The following is a 21,895-nucleotide window of genomic DNA, read 5'->3' as shown; positions in this document are numbered from 1 at the left end:
CATAACTTTACCTCTCTCTTTCCCCTTTAGTGGAGTGATAAATTGAGAGATTGATTGATTGATTGAGATTATTAGATTGCTTCTTCCACAAATATGTAGCTATTAGAGAAAAACACACAAATAAATAAAACACCTGTTAAATAGCAACAACAAAAAGCACTGAATAGTAATCTGAATATGTATGTCAAATAAAGCAATGCTATGACCCTTTATTTAGCTTTATTGCAGGGCTTGCAAACACTAAATTAAGAGTCTGCTGCTATTCATCTCATTGTCTGTATATACCTGTATGATCTATGCACCCTATTCCCTAAAAGTCCTCATGTAGCTTGTGCATAGGAAGATCTTCTTTATGTTTGACTACGTCTGAAAGCATTTAGACAGCAGTCTCTTTACGAACATCCATGATGTGTTCACCATCCATCCCTTATTTGATGTCAAGAGCCAAAGGAAATGATCCGTCCTTGTATTTTCAGTAAAATACCTCACGCATATTTACCACTTGGTTCCATTCTATTACCAATCCTAATAAACTAAGATTTCATCTTTGCTATCCCACATCATATTATGATACCTCCTTTCAAGACTAGCTGGATAATTTTTTTTTTTCTCTCTTGTACTCCCTTATTTCAGTGCTCAGATTCTGTTTTGTGCCTTTGGATTAATTATTCTTTCAGATCCAGAAATCTATACTTAGATCTCAACTAAGTCCCTATTTACAACTGATCTTGGACAGTTGACCTTTCCTTTGGCTTGATATTTGGTTGGTCTTCATTTATTTTCATAGTATGTGTGCATATGCTTGGGTTATGGAATGAACACCAGGCTAGAACAAATACATAGATTATGATTGGCTATCAACTCTTATAGGGACAAAAACTTAGTTCTCTTTTTGTGGGTGAGAGTCTAGCTATGTTCACACTTTCTTTTTTTTTTTTTTCATTTCTTTGAACTTGTAAACCAAATGGACACAAAAGGCAGCTATAGGTTTGATTTCTGGAATGTGTTGTGATAGCACAATAGCTTAGGCAGAGTGATATGAGGGATACAGCCCCTGACCCATCGTTTGGACTCTTGACCAGTTGTAAATGTGGCCATTTTCATTTTCTGAATTGCTTAGAGTCCATAACAGCTATAATGTGTATGTCAAAACTACTTTAAAATTATGAGGTCTGGCACCAATAAGCCAACATTCTTTTATATCTAGTGATCCTAGCTAATTGACTAGGATGGAGCTTCTTTCTTTGGTTTAATCATGTATCATTTATCAAACATTATATAATACTAAGAAACTGTGGGTGAGTTTAATATATAACAATTTTGGCATGTGCCCTCCAGGAAGTTTTCGTCTCATTGTGCATTTGATACTCACATATGAAAAATTAAATAACAGAATAAAGCAATTATATGCCAGACGTCACAAGGCATTATCTGATTAAGCCTCCAACTAAGACAAAATGCTGGTTAGACTTCTTGTTAGAAAAGTATATCAACCTCTCAATTTGTTCATTATCATGACTTTGCTTTTTGTAAGTCCAAGTATAAGCATTCCAGGCCTTGTCACAGAATGCACCTGTCTGCTCTTATGACACATTTAGTTTAGAGACATTCTATTTATAGGAAATATTTGAAATATATGGTTCATCCATTGTCGGTTAGTGTTTTCTATGATCTATGTACTTTTTCAAGGAAGTCCACTATTATAACTTATATTTGGCCTACTGAAAGAACCATGCTTCCTAAACTGCAGTTTAATATTAAAACGTGGCTTTTATCCAAGGGCAGTATAAGGAGCAGCCATGCAAAACCCATTACTGTATTAGCCATAGAATGTTATTCAGGAAACCGTTCATGATATTCTTCTGTTTTTCTTTTATGAAGGCCCACAAAACAAAATTGTTTTAGAGATTGGTGTCACAAATATCTTTGCTTTCACTGAAAATTGTGAGTTACTCTCTTTCTAACAATAATATGACTGGCCCCATCTTCCTATATTTATTGTTGTCAGGAAGTTAAGTGAAGAATTTGAAACCTATGCTACTTCAATAAACACGCTACTTCTAATGTTATCTGAAAAGGAGGGTGGCAAAAAGATATGGAAAGGTAGAAACAAAGAAGGAAGGAAGGAAAAAAAAGATAAAAATGAAATGGAGTATTTGGTATCTATTTGGCTGCACCTTTTTACTCCTGATACTCATTCCTGACACGCACTCCTGACATTTATTAGTCCAAATCGATTTGGAAAATATTTCTTCTACTCCAGTGTCTTGTTCCTCTGGATATAATTTATTTCATTTACCTCCTTGTACCAAATTTACATGCCAAATAATTATAAACATCCACTGGGAATAAGTGTTCAAATCCAAAGCAATTTCTACCTAACTAAAATTGGCATGGAAACATTTGTAAAGTTGAGCATATAGGTATAATTTTAATGGCTTCTTCTCAGAATAATCATTACGGCAAGTGGTAAATAATCAGTGGATTGGTGAAATACAAGATAATTAGTGGTTAAATTCCTCTCTTTCCCAGCAACCTCAATGATTTAAATAATATTTCTATACACTAACAGCAAAATATATAAAAAGTAAAGAAATGAAAGAATCTCATTTACAACAGCATTAAAACCAATAAAATACTAGTAGTAAATCTAACCAAGGTGATGAAAGATCTCTACACTGAAAATTATAAGACAGTGATGAAAGAAATTGAAGATGACACAAATAAATGGAAAGATATCACATGTTCATGGATCAGAAGAATGAATATCATTAAAATGTCTGTAGTAGCCAAAGCCAGCTATAGATTCAATACAATCTGTCAATATTCCAACAGCAATTTTTACAGAAGTAGAAAAAATAAATTCTAAAATTGTTTTGAAGTTATAGGAACACCTGGGAAAGACTTGGAATAGCCAAAGCAATCCTAAGAAGAACAAAACTGGAGGCATTATACTTCCTGACTTCAAACTATATTACAAATCTATAGTAATCAAAACAGGCATAAAAAACAGGCACATAGACTAACGGAACAGAATTGAGAGCTCAGAAATAAATCCATGCATACATATCAACTAATAGTTGACAAGGAGGTCAAGAACACTCAAGAGAGGAAAGACAGTTTCTTCAATAAGTAGTGCTGGGAAAACTGGATATTCATATGCAAAGTAATGAAACTAGAGCCCTATCTTACATCACTCACAAAGGTTAACTCCAAATGGATTAAAGACTTAAACATATTTAAGAATTGAAATCATAAAACTGCTAGAAATAAACATAGGGCAAAATCTCCTTGACATTGATCTCAACAGCAATCCCCTTGATATGAATGACAGCAAAAGCAACAAATACGTAAGTGACACTAAATCAAATAAGTTTTACAGAGCAAAAGGAACAGTCAACAAAATGAAAATGCAACCTATGGAATGGGAGAAGATATTTGCACGTCATATATCTCATAAGGGGTTAATATCTAAAGTATGAAGAACTCAACAGCAAAAAAAAAAAACAAAACCCTATAGCCTATTAAAAAATGGGCAGCAGAACTGAATAGACATACAAATGACCAATAGGATTTTCTATATATAAGATCATATCATCTGCAAAGACAATTTTACTTCTATTCCTTTTATATCTTTTTCTTACATTATTGTTCTGGCTAGGATTTATAGTACTATGCTGAATAGGAGTGCTGTGAGTGGGCGCCCTTGTCTTGTCCTGATCTTAGAGGAAAAGCTTTCAACATTTCACAATTGAGGATGAGGTAGCTGTGGTTTTGTCATATATGGCTTTATTTTTTTGAGGTTATTTTGTTGTATGTACCTTCTATACTCAATGTGTTGAGCATTTCTTATCATGAAATGATGCATTTTGTCAAGTGCTTTTTTGCAACTCTTGAGATGATCATATGACTTTTTCCATTCTTCTAATGTCGTGAATCACATTTATTGATTTGTGTGTGTTGAACCAACCCTGAATCCTAGAGATAAATCCAGCTTGGTCATGGTGAATGATCCTTTTAATTGGGTGTTGAATTCAGTGTGCTAATATTTCAGTCAGAAATTTTGCATCCGTATTTATTCATCAGGGCTATTGGTCTGTAATTTGCTTGTAATATCTTATCTGACATTGGTATCAGGTACCAGGGTAATGCTGGCCTTGTAAAATGAGTTTGGGAGTGTTCCCTCTACAATTTTTTTGGAAGAGTTGAAGAATAATTGACATTAAAATTCTTTTTTAATTCTGGTAGAATTCACCAATGAAACCATCTGGTTCCAGTTTTTCTGTTTGGGGAGTTTTTGATTAACTTATTTAATATATTTAGTTAATATTGTTCTTTTTAGGTTCTTCTCTATTTCTTTACAATTCAATCTTGGTAGATTTTATGTTTCTAGGAGTTTATCCACTTCTTCTAGGTTATCCAGTTTGTTTACGTATAATTCATGATACTCTCACAATCCTTTGTATTCTGTGGTATTGATTGTAACATCTCCTCCTCATTTCTGATTTTATTTATTTGAGTCTTCTCTCCATTTTTCTGAGTTAGTCTAGCTAAATGTCCATTTAGTTTATCTTTAAAAAAAAACAGCTCAAGTTCATTACATCTTTACTACTGTTGTTCTGGTCTCTATTACATTTATTTCTGCTCCAATCTTTGTTATTTCCTTTCTTCTGCTAACTTTGGGCTTAGTTTGTTCTTTTTCTAGTTGCTTAATGCATAAAGTTAGGCTTTTATTTGAGAAATTTATTGTTTAGTAATGTAGGTGTTTATTGTTATATATTCTTAGTACAGATTTGCAGCATCCCATAAGTTTTGATATGTTGTGCTTCCATTTTAATTTGTTTCAAAATTTTTTATTTCCCTCTTGATTTCTTCTTTGACTCACTGGTTATTCAGTGGTATGTTGATTATTCTCTACATATTTGTGAATTTTCCAGCTTCCCTCTTGTTATTGATTTCTAGTTTCATACAATTTTCACCAAAAAGATACTTGGTATGATTTTATCTTGTTAAATTAGTGAAGACTTGTTTTGTGACCTATCTTGGAGAATGTTTCATGTACACTGAGAAGAATGTGCATTCTGCTGCTGTTGGATGGAATGTCTGTATATATCTGTTAAATTATGCATTGGACCAGATGGACTTAAGTCCAACATTTCCTTATTGATTTTCTTTCTGGATGATCTATTCAGTTTTGAAAGTGCACTATTGAAGTCCCCTATTTTATTGTGTTGTCTCTTTCTCCTTTCAAATCTGTTAGCATTTGCTTAATACTTTTAAGTGCCCTGATAGTGGGTGTACTTATATTTATGATTTTTATATGTTCTTGATGAATTGAATCCCTTATCATTACATAATAATTATCTCTGTCTCTTGTTACTATTTTTTTTGGCTTAAATCCTGTTTTCTATGATATAAATACAGCTACTCCTGCTCTCTTTTGGTTTCCACTTACATAGAATATCTTTTGCCATCCCTTCACTTTATTTGTCCTCAAAGATGAGGTGAGTCTTTTGTAGGCAACATATAGTTGGGTCTTGTTGTTTTATCTATCCAGCCACTCTATACCTTTTGATTGGAAAATTTAACTTATTAACATTTAGAGTAATTATTGATAGGTGTGATATTTGGCCTTCATCCCCTTTCTTGGCTCACAGCTCACAAAACCCTTGGAATTTCCTGTGATAAGAGTACAGGCATACCTCAATTGATTGTGCTTCATTTTATTGTGTTTTTTTTTTTTTTTTTTTTTTTTTTTTTTTTTTTTTACAAATTGAAGGTTTTTGGCAATGTTGTGTCAAGCAAATCTATTGGCACCATTTTTTTCAGCAGTATTTGCTCACTTCGTGTCTCTGTGTCACATATTTGGGTAATTCTCCCAATATTTCAAATCCTGCACCAACGGAAATATTACAATTCACTGAAGTCTCAGATGATGGTTAACACTGTTTATCAACAAAATATGTTTTAATTAAAGTATGTACATTTTTTAGACACAGTGCTATTGCACACATAATAGACAACAGGCTAGTGTAAACATAACTTTAATATGCACTGGGAAACCAAAAAATTTGTGACAGCTTTATTGCAATATTCACTTTATTGCAGTGGTCCTGAACTGAACCTTCAATATCTCTGAGATATGCTTGTAATGGGAGCATCTTTTGTCATAATATTTGGTCTTTTGTCCTAGGTTTCTGAAATCACTTCAGAACCATAAAGGAGAAATGGGTGTTTTGTTATTCATAAGAAGCCTCTTCTGCCACAACTGGGTTTATATCAATGAGGTGAGTTCTGGAAAGCACCTAAGGATGGGGGCTGGTTGCCAGGGTTAAGAGAGTTGGAACTTTCAGTCCCACCCCCTGATTTCCAGGGAGGGGAGAGGGGCTGGAGGTTGAATCATTATCCAATGATTTAATCAATAAAGCCTCCATAAAACCCCAAAAGGACTGGGGTCAGAGAGCTTCAGGGTTGGTCAACATTTGGAGATTTGGGGACAGTGGCACACCTAGAATCCTGTGGGACTGAAGCCTTAAATTATGGTATCTGATGCTATATCTGGGTAGATAGTGTCAGAATTAAGTTAAATTTTAGGACACCCAGATATTGTTCCAAGCATCGCTTGGTGGTATGGGGAGAAAACCCCCACACTCATATTGGAAATGGGTTCAGAACATTTTAATAAGGAAGGACTTACTAATCCCATCTTACTGTTTTCTGTTTGATTTGTGGTTCCCATGAGATTTACATAAAACATCTTATAGATATATTGGTCTATCATATGCTGATAACAATATTGAATACAAAAATTCTATCTTTTTACTCTCCCCTTTTACATTTGTTAAACAATATTGTGTATTAATTAATGAATAATGAAGCTATAGCTATGTTTTAATAATCTGTTTCTTTCATTTTATTCTAGAGTTAAGTAGTTAACACATCACTGTGTTACAGTATTAGGGTATTCTGAATGTGGCTATATGCTTACTTTTACCAGTGCATTGTATGTTTTTAATTTGCCCATTAGTGTCCTTTTGTTTCAGCCTGAGGAACTCCTGTTAGCTTTCTTATAATTCAGTGTTAGTGATGGTGAATTCCCTCAGCTTTTGTTTATTATGGAAAGATTTTATCTCATCTTCAATTCTGAGGAACAACTTTTCTGGGTATTCTTTGTTGGCAGTTTCTTTCTTTTAGCATGTTGAATATATCATCCCATTCTCTTCTGGTCTAATAGGTGTCTGCTGAAAAATCTCAGAGCTTTTTGAGGATTCCCTTACATGAGAGAATATTTTTTCTCTTGCTGCTTTAAAAATCATTTTTTGGTTTTAGACAATTTTATTATTATGTGTCTTGGAGAGAAACCATTTTGGAGTGAAATTTTGAGGTGACCTATAAGGTTCATGAAATTCGATGTTCAAATTTCTCCCCATATTTGGGAATTCTCAGCCATTATTTCTTTAGATAAACTTTCCAATTCTTTCTCCCTCTGGGACTCCAATAATGCATACATTATTTCTTTGGGTGGTTTCTCATAACCCCTTTAGGCTTTCTACATTCCTTTCCATTCTTTTTTCTTTTTGCTCTTGGAATTGTATTGTTGCAATTGATTTGTTTTCTAGCTCACTGGTTCTCTTTCCTCCTTGTTGAAGTCTAAGCTGTCTATTGAATTCTTCAGTTCAGTCATTGTATTCTTCACGTCCAAAATTTGGTTCTCTTCTGTTTAATACCTCGTTGTTGAGCTTCTAATTTTGTTCTTATATTGCTTCCCTAATATCTTTAAAGTGTTTTCCTGTGTTCTTATAGTCCTCTAAGCATCTGTAGAACAATTTATTTGTTGGCCAATTTCTGGATATCTATTTCTTTGGGGCCAGTTACTGTAGTTTTACTGTATTCCCTTGGTGGAGACATGTTTCCCTGATTCTTTGTGATCCCTAGAAACTTCTGTAGGTATCTGCATTTGAAAGAGCAGTCACATCTTCCAGGCTTCATGGATGAGTTTTGTTAAAGGAAGGCTTTCATTGGTAGATGGGGAGCACAACTGGATTGTGCTATGATCATGCCTCAAGTGGTACAGGATGACAAGTGTGGGGCACATTGTGGCACTGTCTGAAGGGAGTTTTGATGTTTCTTCAATTTAGGCCACTGTGGTTCACCGCATTGATAGGGTTATACTGCTTGGTGAGCACCACAGGGGGACTACAGTGCCTGTAAGGGCTATTGGGCTCCTAAGTGTCACCTCCAGGACAAGTAGCTAGGGACCAGGGCAGGCATGTATGTAGTCGCTGTGGTCACATGTAGACATGCTACCTGCCCTGGTTCCTGTAAATAAGAACAAGGGCCATCTATGGGCTCCTTTGCATCTGCAGAAGACCTGGGTATTAGTGTGTTCTCCTATGGATTTATACTCTATCCCTAGGTAGTCATACTGCACTGGGGATCATACAGGTCCATAGCTTGAAGATCTAGCTCTAAGGAGGCACAGTGTTGCTGGCCATTGACAGAAGGCAGAGTCTGATCCGGATCTGCAAGCAGCTGTGGGAGTCCAGGATGCCAGTGTACTCTTCTGTGGCCACATACTCTTTCCCCTGGGTGCATTGTAGTAAGAACCAGTGATGGGAGTTAGGCTGGGGACAAAGCTGGAGGGGTTCTCTATAAGTTTATGTGATGTTGCCAGCCAATAGTAGAAAGGAGAGCTTGAGACCTACCCATAAGTAGCGATGAGGTCCCTGGCTGTCGGTGTTTTCACCCAGGGCTTCATAACACCTTCCAGGTATGCTGCAATGGAAGCCAACGATATGCATCAGGCTGATGGCATGCAGATGCACAGCTGGATGGCTGAGCCCTGAGCATAGGCACACTATCAATCAACCAAGAGTGCCTAAGCTGGTGTCTTGTACTTGCACAGCTGCAGGAACCTGGGCTCCAACATGGTGTGGGTGCATAATGCTCAGGGAGGATGTGAGGTGCATGTTAGTGAATATAAATACCTTTGGGGTACCTGGTGAGATCTGTGCAGCCTGCTGATGACTTTCTCAGTGGCAGAAGCTGCTGAATTTGTCTTTAGAGCCAAGTCTCTGTGAACTGCAATTGCTCCCACTATGTTTGCTGATAATAGCTTCTGCTTTTCTTCCTTTTTCCTAGATAGCTATTCATGCCATTCTGTGTAGGAGGTACCAAAGCTGGACCTTCACATGGTGCTGGGAGAGGCTAGAAAGCTAGTTGCTCACCCCACTTTTCTTTTTCTGGTGAGAGGAACCCTTACTAGTTGGGAAGTTCAGCATTGCTGAACAATGCTGGCTTAGGGGACATGATGATACAGGCAAAATTAAGCTGTCTTTCTTTGTGTGATTAGGATTTTTTTCCATGGTATTGCTAAAACTTCGTAAGAGGAGTGTAGAGGTCTCATGGAGTTGTCTAATCATTGCTCAATCTTTGTGTCAGGATAGGGAAGCTGGGATCTCCTATGTCACCATTTTTCAAAGAATTTAGAAAAAGCTTCTATCTTGGCAATGATTTTTGGATATGACATCTAAAGCACAAGCATCAAATGGGACTACATCACATTAAAATGGTTCTACATAGCAAAAGACAGACAACCAATGGACTTGGGGTTAATATCCAAAATAAATATATAAGAGACATACAACTCAATAGCAAAGAACAAATAATACACTTTAAAAATGGGGCAAAGGGGGCTTCCCTGGTGGCGCAGTGGTTGAGAGTCCGCCTGCCGATGCAGGGGACGCGGGTTCGTGCCCCGGTCCGGGAAGATCCCACATGCCGCGGAGCGGCTGGGCCCGGGAGCCATGGCCGCTGCGCCTGCGCGTCCGGAGCCTGTGCTCCGCAAAGGGAGAGGCCACAGCGGTGAGAGGCCCGCGTACCAGAAAAAAAAAAAAAAAAAATGGGGCAAAGGAGCTGAAGTAGACAAAAGATATTCAAATGGCCAACAGGGACACAAAAGTGTGCTCAACAGCAGTAATTAGGGAAACACAAATCAGAATGAGATGTCACCTCATGCCTTTCAGAATAGCTGTCACTGAAAAGATGTGCAAGCATCAGTAAGGATGCACAGAGGAAGGGAAACCTTGTATACCCTTGGTGGGACTATAAATTGGTATAGCCATTAGGCAAAACAGAATGGATTTTCTTCAAGAAATTAAAAAAGACCTTCTGCGACCTGTACCTGCTGCTCTGGAGAGAAGGCCAGACCCTGACCACGTGCTTCACAGAGGAATAGCAGTCACCCCATGCTGCCTGCTTCTAACCTGGGCTGTGTTGCAGCACTCCAGCTCACTGGCCTCTTTCAACACCTGTGGAGGTGGCCTGGATCTTAAGAAGGGCCTTGACCTCACCTCCTTCCATCAGAAATCACAACTAACTGCTAAACAACCATCAATTAAAAAAAGACTGGAACCTACCAAAAAAGATATTCTACATCCAAAGACAAAGAAGAAACCACACAGTGAGATCGTAAGAAAAGTGCACTTGCAATATAATCAAATCCCATACCCCACAGTGGGCAACCCACAAACTGGAGAATAATTATACTGTAGACGTTCTCCCATGGGAGTGAGAGTTCTCAGCCCCATGTCAACCTCCCTAGCATGGAGGTCTGTCATCAGAAGGAGGAGTCCCCACTCTTACAGGGCACAGAGAAGGTCTCCTGTGTACTGGGACCCAGGACAAAAGCAGTGACTTTACAGAAGCCTGGGCCAGACCTACCTGCTGGTCTTGTGGAGAGGGGGCAGTGGCTTTCTCTGGGACATAAAGGCTGGTGGTGAACATATCCAGGAGTACTCATCTGCAGGCTGACATCTTGCTTGGTTCATTAGCACCAAGACCTGGCCCTACCCAACAGCCTGTAGGCTCCAGTGCTGGGACACCTCAGGCCAAACAACAAACAGGGCAAGAGCCCAGCCCCACCTATCAAGAGACAGGCTCCCTAAAGATTTCCTCAGACACCTGTAGACATGCCCTTAGACATGGCCCTGCCCACCAGAGGTCCAAGACATAGCTCCACTGACCAGTGGGCAGGTTCTGGCACCTCCCACTGGAAAGCACAGGCCTCTAGACCAGCCTCACCCACCAGGAGGCAGACACCAGAAGCAAGAAAACTAAAATCCCACAGCCTGTGGAACTGAGTCTGCACACACTGGTCAGAACCTACCCTGGGACCAGCTGGTCCCTGGTGCTTGGGTGATGAGAGGAGAGTGTATTGCTGGGACACATAGGACATCCCCTACAGAGAGCCACTTCTCCAAGGTCAAGAAATATAACTAACCTTCCACATATATACAAATACAAATAGAAATTTAGACAAAATGAGACAGAAGAGGAATATGCTCCATATGAAGGAACAAGATAAAAACCCAGAACAACAACTAAGTGACATAGAGATAGATAGGCAATCTATATAAGAAAGAGTTCAGAGTAATGGTCATGAAGATGATCAAGAAAAGAATGGATGCACAGAATGAGAAGTTACAAGAAGTTTTTAACAGAGTTAGAAAATATAGAGAACAGCCAGAGTTGAAGAATACAATAACTGAAATGAAAAATACACTAGAAAGAATCAAACATAGAATAAATGAGGCAGAAGAACATAAAAGTAAGCTGGAAAACAGTGGCAGAAATCAATGCTGTGGAACAGAATGAGGAAAAAAGAATGCAAAGAAATGAGGACAGTTTAAGAGACCACTAGGACAATGTCAGAAGCACCAACATTCGATTTGAGGGGGGTCAAGGAGAAAGGGCCTAAGAAAATATTTGAGGTGATAATAGCTGAAATTGTCCCTAACATGGGAAAGGAAACACTCATCCAACTCCAGGAAGCACAGAGTGACCCGTACAGGATTAACACAAGGAGGAGTATGCCAAAACACATAGTAATCAAATTGACAGAAATTAAAGAGAAAATATAGAAAGCAATGAGGGAAAAGCAACAACTAACCTTATGTGGGGGGAGTTCTTTGTATTTTATCAGCTAATTTCTCAGCAGAAACTCTGCAGGCCAGAAGAGAGAGACTGGCATGATTGATATATTTACAGTGATTGATGAAAGGGAAAAACCTACAACCCAAAATTCTCTACCCAGCAAGGCTCTTGTTCAGATTCGATGGGGAAACTTAAAGCTTTACAGACAAGCGAAATCTAAAAGAATTCAGCACCACTAAACTGGTTTACAACGAATGCTAAAGGAACTTCTCTAGGCAGAAAAGAAAAGGGCACAACCAGAAACAAGAAAATTACAAAATGAGAAAGCTCACTGGTAAAGGCAAACATACCATAAAGATAGGAAATCATCCACACACAAATATGATACCTAAATGAGGAATTGAGAGGGGAGGAGAGTATAAATGCAGGATATCTGAAATGCATTTGAAGTTAAGAGATCAGCAATGTAAATCAATCCTGTATATATAGACTGCTATATCAAAACCTCATGGTCACCACAAACCTAAATTCTATGATAGATATACACACAAAAAGAATCCAAATAGAACCCTAAAGAAACTCATCAAATCAGAAAAAAAAGAGCTACAAAACCAAATCCAAAACAATTAACAAAATGGCAATAAGAACATACATACTGATAATTACCCTACATGTAAAACAGTTAAATGCTCCAACCATAAGACATAGACGGGCTGAGTGAATACAAAAACAAGACCCACATATATGATGTCTACTCAAGACACACTGCAGACCTAGAGACACATTCAGACTGAAAATGAGGGGATGGAAAAAGAAATTCCATGCAAATGGAAATCAAAAGAAAGCTGGAGTAGCAGTTCTCATGTCAGACAAAATAGACTTTAAAATAAAGAATGCTATAAGAGACAAGGAAGGACACTACATAATGATCAAGGGATCAATCCAAGAAGAAGATATCACAATTGGAAATATTTATGCACTCAACATAAGAGTACCTCAATATGTAAGGCAGAGGCTCATAGCCATAACAGGAGAAATCAACGGTAAGAAAAGAGTGGGGAACTTTAACATTCCATTTTCGTCAAAGGACAGATCATCCAGACAGAAAATCAGTAAACACAGGCTTTAGATGATACATTAGATCATATGGACTTAATTTATAGAGCATTCCATCTAAAAGCAGCAGAATACACATTCTTTTCAAGTGTGCATGGAACATTCTCCAGGATAGATCACATGCTGGGCCACAAAGCAAGCCTCAGTAAATTTTTAAAAACTGAAATCTTATCAAGCATCTTTTCTGACCACAACAATATGAGGTAAGAAATCAACTACAAATGAAAATGAAAACACAATGATCCAAAACCTGTGTGATGCAGCAGAAGCAGTTCTAAGTTTATAGCAATACAAGCTTACCTCAGGAAACAAGAAAAATCTCATATAAACAACCTAACCTTACACTAAAGCAACTAGAGAAAGATGAAGAAACAAAACCCAACGTTAGTAAAAGGAAAGAAATCATAACAATCACAGCAGAAATAAATGAAAGGAGATGAGGAAAATGATAAAGATCAATGAAACTAAAAGGTGGTTCTTTGAAATATAATTGATAAACCTTAAGCCAGACTCATCAAGAAAAAAAGGGAAAGTGCTCAAATCAATAAAATTAGAAATGAAAAGAGAGAAGTCACAACTGCTACCACAGAAATGCAAAGGGCCATAAGAGACAAGCAATTATGTCAATAAAATGGACAACCTAGAAGAAATGGACAAATTCTTAGAAAGGTACAATCTCCCAAGACTAAAGCAAGAAGAAATAGAAAATATAAGCAGACCAATTACAAGCACTGAAATTGAATCTTTGATTTATATACTCCCAATAAATAAAAGTCTAGGGCAGACAACTTCACAGATGAATTCTATCAAACATTTAGAGAAGGGGTAACACCTATCCTTCTGAAACTATTCCAACAAATAGCAGAGGAAGGAACACTTAAAACTCATTCTAAGAGGCCACTATCACTCTGATATCAAATCCAGACAAAGATATCACACAAAAAAGAAAATTACAGGTCACTATCACTGATGAACATAGATGCAGAAATCCTCAACAAAATACTAGCAAACAGAATCCAACAACACATTAAAAGGATCATACACCATGATCAAGTGGGTTTTGTCCCAGGGAATCAAGGATATTTTCAATATCTGCAAATATATCAGTGTGACACATCACATTAACAAATTGAAGAATATAAACCATATGATCATCTCAGTAGATGCAGAAAAAGCTTTTGACAAAATTCAACATCCATTTATGACAAAAACTCTCCAGAAAGTGGGCACAGACAGAACCTACATCAACATAATAAAGGCCGTATACAACAAACCCACAGCAAACATCATCTCAATGGGGAAAAGCTGAAAACATTTCCCCTGAGATCAGGAACAAGACAAGGATGTCTAGTCTTGCCACTTTTATTCAACCTAGTTTTGGAAATCCTAGCCATGGCAATCAGAGAAGAAAAAGAAATAAAAGGAATCCAAATTAGAAAAGAAGTAAAACTGTAACTGTTTGCAGATGACATGATACTATACACAAAAAATCCCAAAGATGCTACCAGAAAATGACTAGAGCTCATCAATGAATTCAGTAAAGTTGCAGGATACAAAATAAGTATGTGATAATCTGTTGCATTTCTACACACTAGCAAAGAAAAACCAGAAAGAAATTAAGAAAACAATCCCCCTTACCATAGCATTTAAAAGAATAAAATACCTAGGAATAAACCTATCTAAGGAGGCAAAAGACCTGTACTCTGAAAACTATAGGATGCTGGTGAAAGAAAATAAGGATGACACAAACAGATGGGAAGCTGTACCATGTTCTTGGATTGTTAAAATCAATATTGTCAAAATGAGTATACTACCCAAGGCAATCTACAGATCCAATGCAATTCCTATCAAATTTCCAATGGCATTTTTCACAAAACTAGAACAAAATATTTTTAAATTTGTGTGGAAACATAAAAGACCCTGATAGCCAAAGCATTCCTGAGAAAGAAAAACAGAGCTGGAGGAATCAGGCTCCCTGACTTCAGACTAAGCTACAAAGCTAGAGTCATCAAAACAGTAAGGTACTGGAACAAAACCAGAAATATAGGTCAATGGAACAGGCTAGAAAGCTCAGAAATAAACCCATGCACCTATGGTCAATTAATCGACAACAAAGGAGGCAAGAATATACCATGGAGAAAAGACAGTCTCTTCAATAAATGGTGCTGGGAAAACTGGACAGCTACATGTAAAAGAATGAAATTAGAACACTAACACCACACACAGAAATAAACTCAAAATGCATTAAAGACCTAAATATAAGACCATAAATCCCTTAGAGGAAAACATAAGCAGATCACACTTTGACATAAATTGCAGCAATATCTTTTTTGATTCACCTCCTAGAGTAATAAAAAGAAAAACAAAAATAAACAAATGGGACCTATTTAAATTTGAAACCTTTTGCAAAGCAGAGGAAACCATAAACAAAACAAAAAGACAACACTTATAGAATGGGAGAAAATGTTTTTAAATGATGTGATGGACAAGGGATTAATCTGCAAAGTACAAACACAGGTCATAGAGCTCAATAACAAAAAAACGGACAACCCAATCAAAAAATGGGTAGAAGATCTAAATAGACATTTCTCCAAAGAACACATACAGATAGCTAAGAGGCACATAAAGAGATGCCCAACATTGCTAATTATTAGAGAAATGGAAATCAAAACTACAATGAGGTATCACCTCACACCCATCAGAATGGCTATCATCAGAATGTCTTCAAATAATAAATGCTGGCAAGGGTGTGGAGAAAAACGAACCCTCCTACACTGTTGGTAGAAATGTAAATTGATACAGCCACTATGGAGAATAGTATGGATGTTCATTAAAAAACTAAAAATAGAGCTCCCATATGATCCTGCATCCCCACTTCTGGGCATATATCCAGAGAAAATCAGAATTCAAAAAGATACATGCATCCCACTGTTCACAGCAGCACTATTCACAATAGCTAAGACATGGACGCAACCTAAGTGTCCATCAACAGATAAATGGATAAAGATGTGGTATACATACATGATGGAATATTACTCAGCCATAAAAGAGAATGAAATAATGCTATTTGCAGCAACATGGTAGGACCTAGAGATGATCATACTAAGTAAGCCAGACAGAAAGACAAATATCACATATCTCTTATATGTGGAATCTAAAAAAATTATGCAAATCAACTTATTAACAAAACAGAAATAGACTGACAGACATAGAAAGTAAACACATGGTTACCTAAGGGGAAAGGTTGGAGGAATAAATTACGAGTTTAAGACTAACATATACATACTACTATATGTAAAATAGATAATTAACAATGACTCACTGTATAGCACATGGAACTCTACTCAATATCTTGTAATAACCTATAATGGAAGAGAATATAAAAAAGGAATGTACATATTTATATATATGTATAATTTGATCACTTTGCAGTTATATATGAAACTAACATAACATTGTAAATCAACTATATTTCAATAAAATTTTTTAAAAATAAGTTAAAAAATAGAATTACCCTATGATCCAGTAATCCTACTTCTGAGTATATATATCCAAAGAGGTAGAAATCACAGTCTCATTGAAGTATCTGTACTCCTATGTTCATTGCAGCATTACTTACAATAGACCTGTGACAAGACACGGAAATACACTGTGTCAGAGAGATGAATGAAGCAATTGTGGTACACAAAATAGAATACTATTCAGCCATAGGAAAGAAGGCAATCTTGCCATTTGTGATAGCATAATGCTCTCAAGGTCCATCTGTGTTAAGTGAAATGAGTCAGACAAAGACAAATACTATATGATTTCATTAAATGTGGAATCTAAAAAAGCCACTCGTTGAAACAGATCAGATTTGTATTTGGCAGATGTGGGATTTGGGGGTGAGAGAGTGAAGTAAAGGTGGCCAAAATTCCAGTTATAAGATAATTTCTGGGGATGTAATGTACAACATTATATAGACATTGCATGTCTATAGTTAACATGCTAAGAGTAAATCTTAAAAGTTCTCATCACAAGGAAGGAAAAAATATGTAGCTAACTAATCCTATTGTGGTAATCATTTTGCAATATATATGTATATATATAATCATTATATTTTACACCTTAAACTTATACAATGTTATATGTCAAATATATTGCATCAAAACAGGGAAAAAAGTATCACAAAATGAAAACTTTTATTGTTTTTCTTAGTAATTAAATAATGTTTCATTATCTTATTTTTAGAGTTTAGCTCTAAGGAAAGGGAAGGGAAGAAATTCTTATTGAGTGGCTAATAGTAGTCAAGTCCTGTGTACAAACATTTTTGGTTAAGATTTAGTCAGGTATATAATAATATTTTAAAATAATTTACAGATATGAAAGGTATGACTAAGACATTTTCTCAAGGTCACACAATAATTAAATTCAAAGACGTTTATCTGATTAAAAATTTATACTCTTTCCTATCTATATCCTACCTCCCTGTTATTGAACATTTTAATGGTTCTCTACCTCTTCATAAAGATATAAGATTGTCTCTTCACTCATTGACTCATTCTTTCAAAAACAAATTAAAAAACTGTCCTTCCAATCACTGATTCATTCATCCTTTCAAGAAGAAATTTTTGGTATCTATTATGTTTTATACACTGTGCTCCTTTTACCTAGTTGCTTGGAATACAAAATGAACAAGCTTGTTTCATCATGGAGATATTAGTCACAGCAGTTGGCCTAATTCTGACTTGAGTGATTCCATTTTCACATGCTTAAATCTTTCTTCTCAGGAAGGGAAATGATTAAACATGACAGTTTCACTTTCACTTTTTGCAGCTAAGCTGCTGTTGTGCACCCTCTTAGAGATGTGTCTACTTCAGAGAAGATGAACTGATGTGAGCACTTTGTAGGTGTTCAAATATTAAACTATTCATAAGCTACTTCGTGATTTAATACAGGGACTTGGAGCTCCCTTGGGTTCTCAGGACTTGTTGCTTAAAAAAAAAAATAGTTTGCATTTTAAAGAAAAGGTAAAATTCTAAATGCTTTCTACTCCCAGAGTATATTGCAATCTAAATTTATTCAACTGTGCTGCTGATATTTAAGTAAATTCACCAGCTTGTTATATTTAACATTTAGCTGAACCTTTTAGTGCTGTAATAAGAATAGTCGTATCAAAATATGTAGAAGAAATTGTACATCATTATTACAAAAAGGCAGCATCAATCATCTCATGAGTTTTTCTTGGCTATCCTCCCTTGGAAGTTATATAGGACCTACAGTTATACCTCTAGATGCATGGGCAAAAAGCACCAGATTCGGAAAGTTAGTTACAGCATTATTAAATGGATAGTTGCATGAGGCAACATTGTTGAATATTCAGTTGACCCTTGAACAATGTAGGGGTTAAGAGTTCTGACCCTTACACAGTTGAAAATCCATGTGGAACTTTTGATTCCTCTAAAACTTAACTACTAATAGCCCTATTGTTGACCAGAAGACTTACAGATAACATAAGCAGTGGATTAACACATATTTTATGTTTTGTATATTAAATACTGTATTCTTACAATAAAGTAAGTTAGAAAAAATGTTAAGAAAATTATAATGAAGAGAAAATGTTATATTTACTGTACTGTAAGTTTATGTTCTCTGTTTACAAGATGAATCACTTGTCAGTACCTACATCAATATTGTCTTGTATGATACAAAACACTACAGATGTTATCTATATTACTAACACTAGACCTCAAAAATGAAAAGATGTAAAAACTAAATTCATATTTATCTATAGATGTAACAATTCATGAATTGATAACAAAGAAGCAGTAATATGATTGCTTTATGGGAGCCTAGTATAATCAATGTGATTGCTTCACAGTAACCCAGCCTCTACATTAATGAATGAATCATTGTAAAATGTATATGGCATACAGTATTACAGTCATATTCATAATATAGTTTTGGAAACTGTTAACATTTTTTAAAAATACTGTTTACCTGTGATGATAGGCTGATATGCAATTTCTCCAGTTAGGAGAGATAGAGGCATACTGCCCAATAGTGTAATTCTTTGAAAGCAAAGCTATAAAACAGTAAGAAAACTAGCACATTAATAATTTTACATTAAATATCACTCACTTTTTGACTATGTAAGGACAGACTAATCTCTACATACACACTTTTTCAATATATTTATTGAAAAAATCTGTGTATAAGGGCACCCATGCAACTCAAACATCAACTATATCTACTTAATATGAGGGTTACAAGAAATAAAAAATATCTCCATGTTTAAGTTCAGTGTGATCAACCTTCAGTAAATAAATAATTGTCAGGAATATTTTTTGTTAAAATTATAGGGAAGAAGATGATAATGCAATGGAAGGCTAGTTTTTGAATTTTTAAGAATCCTCACATAAAAACAAACAGAACTGGATAGAAAAACCAAAAATCTGTGGATAGTAAGTATCCATACAAGCCCCTGGAGACAAATTATTAAAGACTTGTAAGACCTGTGTGTAACAATGGCTGTGTGGAAAATATCAGTGAGAATTAACAGGACATTTGAAAAGCCTAAGAAAAGAAGAATCCCTAAAATCCAGCAGTTACTCCTCGGAAAGCACAGCAGCAAAACACAAGATTTATATGGTTAAGTAAATTAGATTATAATGAGATATTTAAGGCAGCTACACTTTATGAAACAATAAAATGGAGTAACATATTTAAGATACTCAAAAGAAAATGAGAACCAAGGATTTCCTACTCAGCAACACTGATCATCAGCTGAAACCTGTATGGTTTTTGCCTACCGCATTCTTCATTGCATGCCAGATACCTAGGTCAGTCTTAATTGGGCTAGAAAAGCCAAGTCCCTGTGAAATCTCAAAACTGACCCATGAGGACATCTCTTCAGTGAAGGGCTCCACACTGAGGAAAAATTTCTGGGAATGGTATCAAAATTGAGTAGGACAGAGACAATAGAGAGAAAAATTCCAGGTAAAAGTGGAGAAAAAAATATAGCCAGGAAATCTCAGAAAAGCAAGCTGCCATATTTTTAAACAATACAAAAACAAGAATAAAGGGAGCTTTGTAAATTATAAAAACTATCTTATAACACAATTTCTTGTAAAAGTTCAGAAAACTCAATTCAAGTAAATATAAGCAACACAAAAATAGTAAGACCAGATACCATATAAGCTACAGGTATAAGAAAATTAAAAATAGACTACAGAGCAGAATAATAGTCTTTCAGAAAAACTATGCATGCCAGAAAAACATTCCCAGAAAACATTAAGAATCTAATGTATATTTCAAGATATGCTGAGTAGGTTAGATATTTATGCAGGCATGAAATTATATTATAAATAAAAATGCAGAAATAAGATGATAGAAATTAAGAATTATACATTTTTAAAAAATCATAAGAATACTTAAAAGCAGTACAGGAGCAAATAAACAGAACATAATACCTCAATAGCAACTGACAGTACAAAATAAGGAAATTTAATAGATTAAAAAGAGGAAAAAATTTGAGAAAAAGTAACAGTTATTGAAGGCAAGAACAAGCAAAGAAAATCTAACATATGGATAACAGTAGTAACTGAAGAAGAATGTCTCATCAAGGACATAGAATATATAAAAATATATTAAAACTATAATTCAAAAAACTAAAACAAAAAAATTTCAATTGTCCTTTTCAAAAGAGAAAACAAAATATCTGAAACTGTTAACCCAGAATGACTAACAAATTTTTGTAAAATGATTGAACTTAATAGAAAAAGAAAAGAGAAAACTTGGGCCATTCAAGCAACAAAGCACAAGGTTTACACAAGAAAGTAAATTACCATGAGATATTAAGACTGCTACACCTTATACTACAGTAAAATGGGATAACATTTTTTATGGTACTCAAGAAAAAGAAAATGTGAGACAAGGATTTCTTACTCAGCAAAACTGATCTTCATTTTGAAAGACTATCAACTGTTATTAATGTACAAGTATTAATAAGATATTGTTGTCATGAGACTTTCCTCAATTATCTCTTAGTGAAAGAAATTTGGGCAATGATAAAAACTAGAAAGATACTGACCTAAGGACTGGTGGTCGGAGTTATATACATAGTTACTTACAGAACTAAAATGAAGTCTTAAAGAAAGAATTTATAGCACGTGATGACTGTATTATCTGCTATTGTAGACACAGTGTAAACATGAAAGTCTGGAGAGAATGTGAAGAAATCATATGCAAAAAAATGTTTAAACTGTTTTCAGCAACCATCATTGATACTGACATAATCATTATTCTCAATCTGTTCACATGTAATATGCCATAAAGCAAAATGAGTAATCATGGAATATTCTAGTTCTACCACCTTCTGTATACTTTAGAACCAAGATCTCTGTGTGGAAGAAAGAGGATATGTACAGATACAATATGAATATAATATAGAAAAGATTAAGTGAAAACCCTACAATTAGTTATGAATTAGAACTGTATTAGAATGTGATAATAGTGTGAGTAGGAACTCATGAAGTTTTGTTCCTTTTACCTATATTTATATATCTATCTTTTTAAAGTCTTTTTCTCTCCATCTCTCTATTCCTCTCTTCCACATATAGGAGATATATATATAATATTTTCTGATGATTGTATATACATATACATTATATGCACATATATATCCTGTACATTATTTTTAAAGGAAGTAGCAATGAGCATCCATATTGTTTTCTTAAATTACCATTTCCCTTTAAAGGAATCCAAGGCTAATATAGAATTGGCTGATTCCATGTGTTAAGATGAGCCCAGATCAACTTCTCATACCAGATTATAAGGTAGCTATCAACAAATGTTAATGCCCTGT

General features: G+C 35.5%; 1 long non-coding RNA gene across 4 annotated transcripts in view; it reads right to left on the bottom strand.

Annotated features, from left to right (window-relative positions):
• Positions 1-21,895, bottom strand: part of LOC136794663 (uncharacterized) — a 1,213,806-nt gene that overhangs the window by 67,915 nt on the left and 1,123,996 nt on the right. For 3 of the 4 annotated variants that reach the window (XR_010841734.1, XR_010841738.1, XR_010841735.1), the window contains 3 exons: positions 16,565-16,676; positions 16,373-16,412; positions 8,706-8,775 (listed from right to left, as the gene is read on the bottom strand). This is a non-coding gene — a long non-coding RNA (uncharacterized lncRNA). The remainder of the gene's footprint in view (positions 1-8,705; positions 8,776-16,372; positions 16,413-16,564; positions 16,677-21,895) is intronic. The other variant, XR_010841736.1, reaches the window with a different exon arrangement.

Source organism: Kogia breviceps, chromosome 8 (genome assembly GCF_026419965.1).
Source record: "Kogia breviceps isolate mKogBre1 chromosome 8, mKogBre1 haplotype 1, whole genome shotgun sequence".
In the NCBI taxonomy this organism is placed as follows: Eukaryota; Metazoa; Chordata; class Mammalia; order Artiodactyla; family Physeteridae; genus Kogia; species Kogia breviceps.
Note: the sequence above shows the minus strand (reverse complement) of the source record. Positions and strands in the feature narration are given on the sequence as shown.